Source organism: Rhinolophus sinicus, chromosome 15, assembly GCF_057876585.1.
Source record: "Rhinolophus sinicus isolate RSI-liver-muscle chromosome 15, RSI-T2T, whole genome shotgun sequence".
NCBI lineage: Eukaryota > Metazoa > Chordata > Mammalia > Chiroptera > Rhinolophidae > Rhinolophus > Rhinolophus sinicus.
In genome coordinates, this window is record NC_142515.1 from 126,266,661 (window position 1) to 126,281,633 (window position 14,973).

Genomic DNA, 14,973 nt, shown 5'->3' on the forward strand with positions numbered 1-14,973 from the left:
ATAATAGTACCTTCCTCATAGCTTTGCAGTGAGGATTGCATGTGATATTAAGTAAGAGTCCTAAGCACTACTATTTGTAGCATCCAATGAATGTTAGCAGTTATTATGATCATTATATTTTGAAATTGCCCCTCAGAAATGTTGTGTCACTTTAAACACTTATTATTTCTTTGCAGAACATATTTTAAAAATTCTTAATGAAATATTATTCCAGTTTTTCATTGACTTTTTTTTAAACTTTATATTTTTATGAGTCAAATCTGTCTATCTTTACAAAGTCAAGGATAGATGAATGCGTGGCTACAGATATTCAGAATCCCACCAATGCACAGTAAGGGTGACATTCCTTTTGTGAAAATTAAGGGCCCAAGAGAAAGCTTTGCATATACTGATTGACCATGTTGTGGAAAAATACACTGCATCAAGACCTGGGAGCACGGTGAGGACTTTTCTCAAGAAACATCTATTTCATGTGTTTCAGAATTTTAATGCAGGCTTGCTGAAATCTCCAAAGTTCCACCCCTATATTAGGGCTAAAGAGATTGTGCTCTGGAAATTTTTCAAAGAAGTTGTGAGCTGTTGTTTCCCACCTCCACTAAAAGTAAGAATTTCCATTTTATCATATGAAAGATTGTTTGCATGATATGCCTTCTCAGTATAAGTTCTCAGAAGAATTCATAGTAAAATGAATTCTTTATTGCATGTGAACAAATTACAACTTGGATAATTATACTAAAATATTAATAGTAATTATAGAATGCTTGGCAATAAGTGTTTTTTCTGACAATATTTTCAGAGCAGATCAATTTTCTTTTGATGTCATTCCCAATTTATGACAATTACAGTCATGCGTTATTTAGCAAAAGGGGTGCATTCTGAGAAACGTGTCATTAGGTGATTTTGTTGAACAAACGTCACAGAGAGCACTTCCGTAAACCTAGATGGTACAGCTCACTGCACACGTAGGCTGGATGGTGTAACCTAGTGTTCCTGGGCTACAAACCTATATAGCATGTTACAGAATACTGTAGGTAATTGGAACACAACGGTAAGTATTGTGTATCTAAACATATCTAACCATAGAAAAGGTGCCATAAAAATATGGTATAAAAGATAAAAGTGGTCCATCTGTATAGGGCCAATACCATGAATGGAGCTTTCAGGCCTGGAAGCCGCTCTGGGTGAGTTAGTGAATGAGAAGGCCTGGATGTCATTCTACACTACTGTAGACTTGAGAACCACGGAACACTTAGGCTACACGGAATTTTATACACAAATATTTCTTTCATCAATAGTAATTAACCTTAGCTTACTGTAACTTTTTTACTTATAAATGTTTAAATTAAAAAAAATGACTCTTCTATAATCCTTAGGTTAAAACAAAAACACATTGTACAGCTGTGCAAAATATTTTCTCTTTTTAGATCCTTATTCTATAAGTTTTTTTCTATTTCTAATTTTTTTTTTTTTTTTTTTACTTTTATACTCTTTTGTTAGAAACTAAGACACCAACACCCACAGTAGCCCAGGCTACATGGGGTCAGGGTCATCAGTATCACTGTCTCCACGTCCACATCTTGTCCCACTGGAAGCTCCTCAGGGGCAGTCACACCCTTGGAGCTGTCATCTCCTGTGACAACCAGGCCTCTTCTGGAACCCCCACTGAAGGACCTGCCTGAGGCTCTTCTTGAGGAGCTGTCACTCTTTAGAAATATGTCCATGGTGGTTTGCTTGGTTTTTGTTTCATCATAGATTCCTATTTCAACATAGATTATCTGTGAGCAGATAATGCACCATGAATATTCTTCTCTATTAATGAAAACCTTTTGGTGTTGGGGTCCATGTTTTCAATCTTTTTAAGGAGCTTGTTGAGGTCTGCAAAAGCTTCTGCAAAACCCTTTACTGTGAATTTTCTTGGGGGTCCTTCTTTCTTTCCTCCTGCAGTTTCCCTTTCTCTTGCCTCTTCTCCAGCGATGCGCTCCTGTTCCAGTTCCCACAAGTCCTCCTTAGTCAGTTTCTTGGAAGCCCCCCTAGCTGCTCCTCAGTGACATCCTCACCCACACCCAGGTCCAAGTCGTTCAGCACCTCAGACACAGCCTTGGTGAGTTTTGCAACCTCCTCATCCTTGGCAAATCCTTTGAAACCATGGGAGAACCTCTTGAGTGTCCTCTTCCAGATGCCATCCATACACTCCTTGGTGACATCACCCCGAGCTCCATCAAGGTCCTTGATGCAGTCCTAGGGGGAATCCTTCCAGAACTGCATCAGCATCTCCTCAGTTGTAGCAGCAGCCTGGGCAAAGGTCCTCAGGCAGGAGGCCTTAGGAGCTGCTACAATTCATTGGTCTATTGGTTGGAGTAAGGAGGTGGTGTTGGAGGGAGAAACACCATTTTGATATTGAGATGAAAGTTACCAATAGAAGGAGGATGTTGGGAACATTAGCAACAATAAGCAAAATCTTGAAAGTATGTTATTCTCCAAATGGTACTTCTCCATTTCACTGGCATAGCAATCAGGAGGCATCTGGGAGAGGAGCTGGGCCACCATGACTCCTTCCTGCTCCTGTAGGACACTCCCAGTGTGTGCTTATTCATGTGCATGAAGGCCGTGGGGTTCTCACTATGCCAGGTCACAAAGGTGCAATGTGCAGCTTGCAGCACTGCCCCCAAGCAAGACTGTCATCCTGTTCTTAAAAGCCCTGAGACCTGGCATTGACTTGGCCTCCTTAGGGATGAAAGTGCCTCCGTTTCCTGAATAAAGAGGTTTCATAGATATAAAATATTTGCTCTGTCAAGTAATTTCCCTCCATAATCAGTTTATCTAGAGTTTCCAAAGTTTCTTCAGCTGCCTTCACATCAGCTCTCGCAGGCTTACCACTCACTTGCACATTCTGTAATGAACGAAGATTCTGGGATTGTTTAAACCACCCAGAGGTAGCAGTAAATTCAACTTTGTAGTTGGGTCCATCCTTTTCTTTCAACATCACAAACAAACTTTTTCCTTTGGCTGTGATCGTGATGGTGCTGAGAGGGACATGCTTCTATGTCTGCTTTTCAATCCAGGTCTTTAGAAGTTTCTCCATGTCTGATACAGGCCCCTCTCAAATTTTTGTTTGTCTCATTGCCTCCAATGAAACAGATCCTTCTACAGCTTTTGTCACTTTGTTCTTGTTCTTCAGGATTGTAGCTATGGTGGAATGGGACATTCCTGACTGGGGAACAATAATTATCACTGCTTTTTCACCTTCCTGGTTGTTATTCACTTTTAATTTTGTTTATAGTCATAAATATTGTAACTCTTCAAGAATTACATCAGTGTCATTCGATGTGGGCTCTTACTGGCAATATTAGTGGATTTGTATGCTTAGAGGCCACGATGAACAAAACAATGAAAGATTAAATTAAGCACAAGGAAAAAATGATATGATCAAGAGACGGTGTAAATGAGATCTATTAGGCAGTTGTGGGCATAACATGGCCCACAACTGCTGTACAACAAGTGGTTTTCTTTTAACAAGTCTTAAGAGTACACTCTAAAACCACAATTAAAAGTATAGTACAGTAAATATGTAAACCATTAACGTTGTTTATTGTCATTATCAAGTATTATGTACTGTACATAATTATATGCACTATACTTTTATATGATTGGCAGTGTGGTAGGTTTTTTACTCCGGCATCACCATGAATGTGATCATCATCACACTGTTCTATGATGTCCTAACACCTACGATGTCACTAGGCGATTAGAATTTTTCACCTCTATTGTAATCTTATTGGACCACCCTTGTATATGTGTGCCCTTGTATATCGTTGACCGAAACATCATTATGTGGTATATGACTATACATTACATTGTCAGAATCTTAGAGAATATTTATCCTACTCCCTATGGTATAAGCCAGGTAGCTAAATCATGCAAAAGTCATTAAGAAATATGTGCTCCCCAAATTGTGTCTGATCCCTCAGGAGGATTTGTGACCTGTTATGTCTCTGGCAGTTGTGTTAAATACCAGGTTTTGTGTGAACGTCAGTAACCAAAAATTTTTATTGATCTCATATAGAATATACCATAAATGATCCAAGGCCTGAGAAAAAAATCAATAAAACTTTCAAATTTTCTTATATAAGAATTTTTTTTTTTCTCTGAACTCAGGTTGCATTTGTGGTTAGTTCCAATCTGTGTAGGATGTAATTATTTGTGACGACTAGAGTGTAAGCTTCCTGAGAACAGTTACCATATCCTATACTTCTTCTGTGTCCTGGGCATTTCTAACTGTATGGGACACTTGTTAAGTGGTTGATAAACCTATTGAGTGATCAAAATTCTTTTGCAAATGTTTGCTGTCATTTTAAGTGGAAGCGGTAATACTGGATTTGGAGTCCACCATGACATCTTTATTGGTGCGAGAAGCGATGCCCAAAGCGAACAAGTTAGATCATTCTCCTGTGCTGACACTGGGTCCACCTTTGGGGAGAAACTGATGTTTTTCTGCTGATGTTTGGACTTGTCTGTGTTTCAGGCTCTTTGCTGGAAAGAATAAGAGGAGCAGTTTCTTCGAATTATTGAAAACCCAGAATTTTAGTATTAATCAGCCTTATAGTCTGTGGTCTTGGAATTTACTCATTTTCCCTTTATAGAAAAATCTTTTATCAACATAAAGTTGATATGTTTAAGAAAAGGTATCTTCTTTGCAATTTGGGACTTGAAACTACACAATTTATTTAAAAAGAAGAATTTATTACAGATTAAATTTGTCTCTCTTTCCTAGTATAGCAGGAAAATTGGAAATCTAAATTCTAACTTGAGGCTTTCCTTAAGTTACTACAGTAAAGAGCTATGGGCCTTGAATGTGTGTGTGTGTGTGTGTGTGTGTGTGTGTGTGTAGGTGTGTGTGTGTATTGAGTGGGAATATGATTGGCGTATATGTTGGATAATGCCTCTAAGTTCTTTTCCAGTGTTCAACTTGAATTCTAGGGTACCCATTTTGTATTTTAATGAACTTATAAAGGTATTATATCAATTTAAACTTCTGAATTTATTATTTTTAAGCCTTTTAGCTAGCTCAAATCATTTAACTACCTGGAGACGTCTTCATTTTAAAATAGGTTGTGTGGCCAGTCTGACTCACAGGATTGTTGTAATCAGGGAAGATCACACATATGAAACTTTAAAAATGATAAATATCTAAATAACAGTGTTTTGTTAACATTACTCTTTTTGCATTTAAAACACACACACACATACACCCGTCTTTCAATCAGTCACCCCATATTTTGGGTCATGTAATATATAATCCTCATATTCTGCTCACAGTGACCTGACTTATGGTGGACTGTGCCTGGAAATTATACAAGCTGACAAATTTCACTGTGTGCTCAGCTGTAAGCATTAACCCTTTGTAAACCTGTATCCCACGACCTAGTGAACGTTTCTGAACAGATTGTTGAGCTACTATCAGCTGGAGTTGCTGACAATCACTGGGAGCTTCCAACCCCATTAGTTATATGTTCAAAAAGTCAGCATTTGGCACCTTAAGAGCTGCTAATTATGCCCAGATACTACTCTTAGTTTTCCAGTTTATTATGATTTCTTCATTATGTCCTGTCTGAATAAGCAGCTTATCTCCCAATATCCCACTTGCCTAACAGATGTTCTCTCTAAACAGATGTTGGCACTTCCTAGGAGGGAGTCATCCCTGTTTGAAGGGAAGAAATTATAATTTACTTAATTATGTGGAAAGCGTTAGAGGAAGGTAGCACTTCCTTCTGTCCAAACCCACCTCCTCTTCGTTCAATCCCAATGGAAATCAAAGCAAACAAACAAATAAAACATTAAAGGTAGCTCTGATTTTCTTCTTTTCACCTCTCTCTCTCTCTCTCTCTCTCTCTCTCTCTCTCTCTCTCTCTCTCTCTCTCTCTCTCTCTCTCTTCCCCCATCCCGCTACTCCTTTTTCTTTTAAAAATATTTTTTTATAGTTTGAACTAATAGAAAAATTTAATCCTAATTAAAATATGATTAAACGTTTGAAACTTACACTGAAATATTCTCTTTAAGTGTATACAGTCAATGATAAAGATAAAATAACAACCAATAGCATAAAATAATATAAAATTAGTTGAGTATATAATTTCCTTTACACCTCCATAATTTCTGTGTGATGAGAAGTTTGTAAGAGATACTGAAAACTAAGAAATTTTCTATGAATTCTTGGAAATTTGCAATCTGTATATGCTTTAAGTTTAATGTCAGGATGAAACAAATATGACCCTGAAGAACTACCTAAAGTAACCTCCTCATTTGTGGATAGAAAAAACTAAATTCCTGATAAACCCAGTGATTTACTTAAGGACACAAAGTAGTTGTTGGCAGATCTATAGGGAGAACACACTTACGTTTCCCAACTGTTTAAAATTTTTATTTAGAAATTGGTGAATTAAAAGAATTGTTCGTATCATATGATATTATTTTTCCAGTTCCTAGAAAAGTGTTGAACACATAGTACATGTTCATTAAATATTTGTTTTTTAAAAAATATGTTTTTGATTTATTACAAGCTCTCTAATTGAGAAGTATTTTGAATTGAAATTACTGTGAGGGTGCAGGTGCCATAAGTGTCTGGGTTCAAATTCTGGCTCTTCCACTCAACAGCTATGTGATGTTGGGAAAATAGCCTAAATTCTCTGTGCTTCTAGTTCCTAAATTTCTGTAAAATTAGGATAACAACAAGGTATGCCGGATAGATTTTTATGAAGAGTAAATTGAAATACTTGGAACAATGCTTGGCTAACACATAGTAAACATTTAAAAACGTGCGCTATTATACTGGCATTATGAACCAGTAAAACACATTTTGTAGGAATGAAGGTGTAACTCTCCTTTAATGAATGTGTTATGTAAAAATCTCCCATCCAAGTACTAACCAGGCCCGACCCTGCTTAGCTTCCGAGATCAGACGAGATCGGGTGTGTTCAGGGTGGTATGGCCCTAGACTAAAAATTTAAGCATAAACATATAATGGAGGTTATGAGGATAGCTGGAGTGGGAGTAAATTGCTTTTTTTTTCTTTTAGACAAATCTTTATTGGAAAAATCATTAAATTTGCTTTTATTTATTTGTAGAGCATTTTTGGTGCATCTTTTTGAGTGCATTTTTATACCCTTAGTAACATAAATCCAAAATCTAGAAGTGACCTTAGCATTCCCACTGTCTGCTTTCATCATCCAGAAATAATGGATATGTCCCACTGTAAAGAAAAGTTGGTTTAACAAACTATTGAATCAAAGAATAATTATAAATAAGGAAAAAGCAGGTGAGAGAAACTTAATGTAACATTGGATTAGATAGACACTATTGCTGGGAAATTCAGAGATAGAATTTTTGCACAGATGTCATTTTCTCTCTTGCAGTTTGTGTCAGGATTTTAAAAGAATATGTAGAATTTTAAAGAAAAAGATTGATGTTTTAATCTATCATCAAGGAAGAGGCTAAGATATGGATGATTATCTTTGCGAAGAAATTTATTATAGCATTTTCTTCAATAGGTAGGCAAAAATGTTATTTTACTTTAAAACAAAACTTCAAAATGTGAAACAAAGGGTAAGACTAAGATTCATAATAGCAATGGAATAAGAGTGAAACAATTAATTTTGCCTGTTCTGTGTATTTTTAAAATCTTTATGTACTTTTAAAGTCAGGTTTATTGAGGATTAAATTACATTTTATAAAACTTAACCTCTTTTCAGTTGTAGACTTTGATGAACTATACTTAAATAAAAATGTTTAAAAAGAGTTTTGACAAATGTACACTGTCATGTCATCACTATTTCAGTCAAGATACGGACCATTCTGATCACCCCAATAATCTCCCTTATGACCATTTGCAGAAAATCTCTGTCTCACTCTCAGTCCCCAGCAACCACTGACCTGATGTCTGTCCCTCAAGTTTTCCCTTTTCAAGAACATTATATGAATAGAATCATAACAATATGTAGCTTTTGGTGTCTGGCTACTTTCACTCAGCATAATGTATTTGTGATTCACACATGTTATTGCAGTACCAATAGTTCCCGTTTAGTGCTGAGCCGGAGTCCGTTCCATGGATGTGCCATGGTTTGTTTCTCCTTTTACCATTACAGACATTTGATGATGACCAATCTTTGGTGATTATGAGCAATCACATCTACATAGTTATGTGGACATAGGTATTTTCACTTATATATGTTTTTATTTTTTCTGGGACATACATAATCGTAGGGTTATTAGGTCATCAAGTAAGTATATGTTTTAATTAATAAGAAAATGCAAATTATTTCCCAGAATAGCTGTACCATTTTGCACTCCTACCAGCCATAGAATGCATAAGAGTTCCAGTTGCTCCACGTCCTCACCAGCACTTAGTCTTGTCAGTTTTCTTAAAAAGGTGTTCTAGTAGAAACGTAGTGGTGTCTCATCTCTCATTGTGGTTTGATTGGCATTTCCCTAAAGACTAATTATGTTAAACCCCATTTTATGTATTTTTTTCCCTCTGTATATCTTGCTTGGTGAATTTTTACTGAAAACTTTTGCCTATTTATACATATTTTTGTCTTAATAATAAGTTGTAAGAGGTTTTTTTATATTCTAGATTGAAATCTTTTATTAGATAAGGGTATTGCAAATATTTCCTCCCTTTCTGCTGGTTTAGTTTTAATTTTTAAATTATATTTTGAAGAATGTAAGTTTATAGCTTTTGTGAGGCCTAATTTACCAATTTTTTTTTTCTTTTGTGGTTTATGTTATTTTAAAAAAATTTTAGCCCTTACATTTAGGTCTATAATTCATTTGGAGTCAGCGTATGTATAAAGTGCAAGGTAAACATCAAGATTTCCCTCCACTTTGATATATAAATGTACAATTCTGGCATTGTACATATTCTGGCATTATTTTTGGAAAGAGTATCCTTTCCTCATTGAATTATCTAGACACCATTTGTCAAAAATCAAGTGACCATGTATGTGTGGGTCTATATATAGACTCTCCATTTTATTTTGTTGATCTATATATCTAATCTTTATGACAGTATCACACTACATTGATTTCTGTAGCTTTAAATACATATTCAAATCTGATAGTGTGGGTCCTCTCCCTTTGGTTAACTTTTTCAAAATTGTTTTCACTGTGCTCTGTCCTTTGCTGTTCTTTAAAAACTTTGGAATTAGCTTGTAAATTTCTACAAAAAAAAAAATCTGTTCTGGTTTTGTTTGGGAATATGATCAATTATAGATCTACTTGGAGAAAATTGAACTCTTAACAATATTGAGTCTTTCAATGTATGGACATATTATGGCTCTCCATTGATTTAGGCATTTAAAAACTGGGAATTTTTGTAATATTTAGCATATAAACCTTGCATTTATTTTGTTAGATTTGTCTCTAAGTATTTCATCTAAACAATTTTCATTGAATACCTGGGATTTTGGAGTGTCATGGTCATTAGGTGTGCTCACCAGTACTCCTTTCACTGGGCTTATGTCAAATTGGTCCTTCACTGCTTCGTTGGAGATATGGCTTGTTTTTGCCAATAGGACATTTCTGAGCAGAAGTCTTTAAGAGCTAGTGGGCCATTCACCCCTTCCTCTTGCCCTACCACGATGACAAATTCGTAGGAAAAATGATGCCTGTACATGGTAGGGTGATTGGAATGTAGAAAACAAGAAATGTGAGGAAAAGTAGTGGTCGAGATTATGGTGACATTTAGTGCCAAGTAAAAGGGTTTGAGCTTCATTTCAAAGATAGTAGAGGAACTTCTGCAAGTTTGTGAGCCAGGGGACGGAGTGACCACAGCTGAGCTATAGAATGGCAAATCTAGGATAGAAAGGATTAGATTGAAAGAGAGGAGGTCCTAATGAAGGGAAGAATGTTTTGGAAGCTCTTCCACTAGTGTGTTAAGATGAGGAGGATCATCTATGTTTGTAATAAAGTAGATGGAAACGAAAGAACAAAAATGAGACACTGGTAGAGAGAAGAAACCGGAATTGAATTCTGATTGAATGTAGTAAACAGAAAAGAGGGAGACCCTTTCAGGGAAGACCTTGTGTGGCAGTATCACGTGTGACTCTTCTTTTGGGGGACGCAGTTGGAAAATCTGCTTGTTTCTATATCAACATAGAACCTTGTCACAATTTTCATCTTTGCCAAGACATGAAATGGGGTTCAAATTATCTCCATGGCGTGATATAAAGGGAAGGAGAGAGAGAGAGAGCGAGCTAGAGAGATGTTCTCCTAAATTTCAAGACTCAATAAGAAATAACTTTCTGATATACTAGATAGAAACAGTGAAGGTGTTTTGTGTAGTCTGCTCTTTCTCCTGGCCCTGGAAATACTCTGTGAGCCATCACGTGGTAACTGTCCCTGGCATATTTCTAACTTTGAATCTAGGACCTCTTAAGAAACTGGGTATCATTTTTCTTACTTTTCTCATCAGAGCTAGAGGGTATGTTTTTCAAAGTCTTCATCGGCTTACAAACACAAGAGACAAAGTGTGGATATGACTGTGTTTATTCTCCCTGGAGGATGAAAATTTGGTACTTTTTCAACCTTGCTTTCTCATGTGAGAGAAAAACATAGTTCCAAGAGTTCAAGTTCTCTCCTTCCTCTGTTCTATCCAGTCTCTATAGAGCTTAAAGCTGGCTTGCCTGTGAGGATTGTGACACACGGCCAGTTTTCTGAGCATCAGTTTTGCTATCTGATGCACAGAATTTCCTCCCTAGATTTTGGAATTAAAGAGCTCTAGTAATGCCCCAGAGCACAGCCTGCCGTAATGGATCCATTTTCCTTTTAGATCCCTGTGCTTTGAGATACAGTCATGCACAATGGAGGGGTTTTCACATATCTTGTAGTATCTTCCTGCTAGCCTGGAAAGCACGCACATCTGAGCAAAGCACGCTTATAGTAAGCTTTACAGTTGGCGGCTCTGTCAGCTCTGTATGCCCTGAAGAGTGATCTCACCACCACCTGTATGCTGCTTGGGTTTGGCTTAGGGAAGCCATGTCTGTATTTTACATTTTAAAAATGTAGTCCTGTATTCTGTAATGGGCAGTAAAATGTGGGGTTAGTCAGTAATCCAAACATACCTATTAAATAAGAATCCTTGCACACCAGAGTCTAAGAGGGCAGTCATGGGGCTCAATCTAGTTGTTGAGCTTGAATTCAACTTTGAAGAATGTATGAAGAATGACCTTGGAAGCACCCTATTGAGGAACCAGTAATTTCAAATGTCCAGTAGAATATTTCTCATCAGAACAAAAGTAGGCCTGCTTACTTGCATTTGTTTATAGAATTTAGTGAATAATAATAATAATGAAAAAATACACAGTGAAAACAGTGTCTTCTTCTATTAAAATCTGTTGTTAATCTATTGTGTTTTAAATATGGAGAAGACGGCTATAGCTGCCTGCTGTGTCTGCCGAGTGGTGTTCAGACACCACAGTGGACTCAGCTAGTTTGCAGAAAACTCACCTGTAGGCCAGGTTTTTTCATGAACTCTTGTTTCTCTTGTTATTCTTGATCCCTGTCTAGTCTCTCAGTGTCCCTAGGTATATCTTTTTGTCATTTAGACCAATTCTAAAATCTTACCTTCTTTTTTTCTGACAAAATGGCAGTGATTTTACCTCCTATCATATAAAACGATTTCGAGAAATTAGCTGTAGATGTTATTTATACATATTATACTTGATATGCTTATTTTCCTTTTTTTTGGTATTCATTGCAATTTGATTTTTTATGTCTTTGGGTGAATTTAGGATGTTAAGGTACCATTTGGAGTATTTTCCCTGAAACTCCTAAGCACCAAATTTCCTCCTATCTAGGAGTGGTCACAGCAGTAGCAAGAGTCTTTATTAATGAACAACTTAATGCTTAAAATGACCTATTTACTAGATTAAGCATTCAGAAAAATGGAATGAAAACTGATATATAAATTTGGCATCAAAACATAAATCTAATGTATGTATATATTTTTCAGTGGAGATTAAAAAAAGAAGGTTATTTCCTAGAGATTATCTTGATTATTCAACTTTAGTTAAGAATATTATTAGTCTCTGTAAAGGACCAGTGGTATCAAGTAAAAGCACTTGTAGAACCAGAAATCATGCTATCAGATTTCAACTGTCTATGCATCAGAAGAAGTATTACTACAAAGGAAGCTTTCATGTGAAGAAGCAATTTGAATGATGAGAAAAATGATGGAATAGAGAAGGCTAGGTTCAAAAGGAACAATAAATATATCACTATTGTTACATCTTTCATGAAGGTCATTAAGAGATGTTTAAAAAAATCAAAATTTGAAGTTAGAATTTGTGGACACCTGAATATCGAATACGATTTACTGATATAGATTCTTCTGGTACTATCGTAGTTAATGGCTAAGTTAGATAGCTGTAGATGTGCAGATGTAACCTTAACACCGTTGAAGGTATAAATACTTGTAAAGCTTGGTATTATTCTAGTAGGTCTGATAGACAATGGGAATTATCTCTGTTGGACAGAACTTACAGGGTTGCTTAATTTACATGAGGGAGTAACTTAGGTACTGGGAGAATCTGGTTCACATTTTCCTATTGTTCCTATATTGTATATCAATATAGAGGGTGTAGATCACCACTCAATTAGATACGGACCTCCCCAGTTGGGTCCTCCCCACACCAAAAATAAATAGGTTTCCAATCAGAGTGATGTTGTTCATTCACTAAAGGAAAATAATTTCAAGTAGGAGAATATGTCTGTATAAACTCATACTGCTGATATATACAAAAAAAAACAAAAAAGGAGGTTTAGTTCACACATGGTTTTTATTGCCACACAGGGATACAAATGAGAAAATTAGGCTATAAGACTTGATTAAAGTTTCAATATATGAACATTTTTTTAAAAAGTGCCTATGCAACAACATTCTTCATTTTCCCCTGGGTTTACTATCTTGTTGGGTAGTAATGCTCCCTTTTTAGCAAACAAGCTTGATGCTATTAGTGCCACAAGGCTTTTCCCATGTGGTATAGATCTGTCTCATTTCTCTGAAATGTGTTCTCTTGCATTCCAAAGTCCTTCCTATATTTCCTCTGAAGAAATCATTTCTAATTTGGAAACCTCTGTAGATGGAATCCATATAATGTTGGGGAAGGAGGTCTCTTTTTTGGATACCGGATAATAATAGCTTTCGTGGGTATGACAGCAATATGGCCAGATTCTCTGTGAAAAGAATTGCTTTCATGCTGTTATTTGAAAGAAGAGTAACAGCCTTTATTATTGAAGGAATTGCTCCTTTTCATCAAAGATCCTGATGGATCTAATTGACTCTGAGGATATTCTCTTTCTGTCCATGCTGAGAGATTTTGCCTCCAGCACAGATGTTGAAACCACAGATGTCCACTACACAGACCAGAAGCATTATTTTTCAAATAGTTTCTTACTTTCTAGCATCAAAACGGAAGATCTGATCACCAATAATAAAAACTCTTCTTTGTGTATAGTTTAAAAATGGAAAGGGATTTCTGGCTAAGGTGGATTTCTACATTCTGAGCATTTTTATGAGGGATGAGAAGCAGATTGTCATTGATTATTCATGATATGTTCTTAGAGAAGAGTTTAATAAGCAGTGTTCTAGAAAACACAGCTTTGGGAGGGTTACATTGCCTGGCCACGTGTTATATATTAAGGGGAATTAATGTGATTGGAGATAATTTCTGCTGTGGTGTCACTGCTGCTTGTTAGTGCAAGAGCTAGAGTGTATGTGAACTAAATGTTCCTGAGTTCACAGGGTGGTGCATGATGCATTTTCTTGGCTCTCCTCACAAAGTAATAAATTGATTGAATGAGCTGAAAAAAATTCTAAGAGAATTTTGCGAGGGCAAGTACTCATTGGGGGCTATTCTTGACCAAATGGCTACTTGGCTGTGTTATCTGAAGACTATCACATAATCTCTAATTGCTTCAGTTACTTCATAGGTCAAGTACTGTGTCACAGTCTGTGTCTACATGGCACCACTGCAACAATTTAAAATCAAAGCACTGTCTCTAAAAATCAATTCAACTGGATTTATTTTTCCCTTTAGTTGACATTTTTGTTTGGGTGTTGTATAGACAAAACCTCATTTATCAACAGTAGAACCTCATCCATTTAAACTCTACTGATTCATAATTTGTGTTATTTTGACTTGGGTGGATCTAAAGTTTATCTTAGTACGATCTGTTAAATACAATTAATAAAATTAGTACTAATAGTATAAACTAAGTAAGACTGTAGAGGAGATTAGATCAAGATGGAAAAATGAACGCTTCAAGTCCCTAAGTTAAACAGAGAAAATCTTCAGATATTTTAAAATAATTAGTCTATAATAACATTGTAAAACAAAATGAATGTAATGAAACATATGAAGTCAGTTGACTGATGAAACTTTAGAACCAACAGTGCACAATAGGATAGTGCAAAATACATGGGGGGAGGTCTCTAGGGGACCTCTCTCTATATTTAAGGATTTTGGACCAAAGGGACAGAGGAATCCCTGAGGCAAAGTCAAAGCAGTTAATTGGGGTGTCATACCAGGTGAAGCAGGTGAATTGCTCCATAACCAATTCCAAAATTCCAAGCCACTGATTTTTTTCCCCCTGGAATAGTGAGTGTGACGATTGGGGTTAGATAGGGGGGCTGGCCCTTGATGCCTTATGAGAACCAGGTAGGATAGAATGCCTTTACTCCTCTAAAATGGTTTGCTCATACTTCCTTGTTGGGTAGACAAGATACAGACCACAGTAAAAAGAAGCAGTATTTGTAAACAGGTGAACAAGATTATCAAATGCATTCACAGGCATACAACTGAGAATCAATAGGCATGAGTGACAATGAACTGAATAAACATGACACCTGAGGAAAGAGAGCCAATGAAGCATTCCGAAAAAGGCTTTGGGATAAGTATCAATAATATTCCCAGTGGGATG

The 14,973-nt window shown here is 36.3% G+C and overlaps 1 long non-coding RNA gene across 2 annotated transcripts in view; it reads left to right on the top strand.

The window, feature by feature from the left end:
• Positions 1–479: 479 nt before the first annotated feature.
• Positions 480–14,973, top strand: part of LOC148755297 (uncharacterized) — a 568,457-nt gene continuing 553,963 nt past the window's right edge. For both annotated transcript variants that reach the window (XR_016019091.1, XR_016019092.1), the window contains exon 1: positions 480–601. This is a non-coding gene — a long non-coding RNA (uncharacterized LOC148755297). The remainder of the gene's footprint in view (positions 602–14,973) is intronic.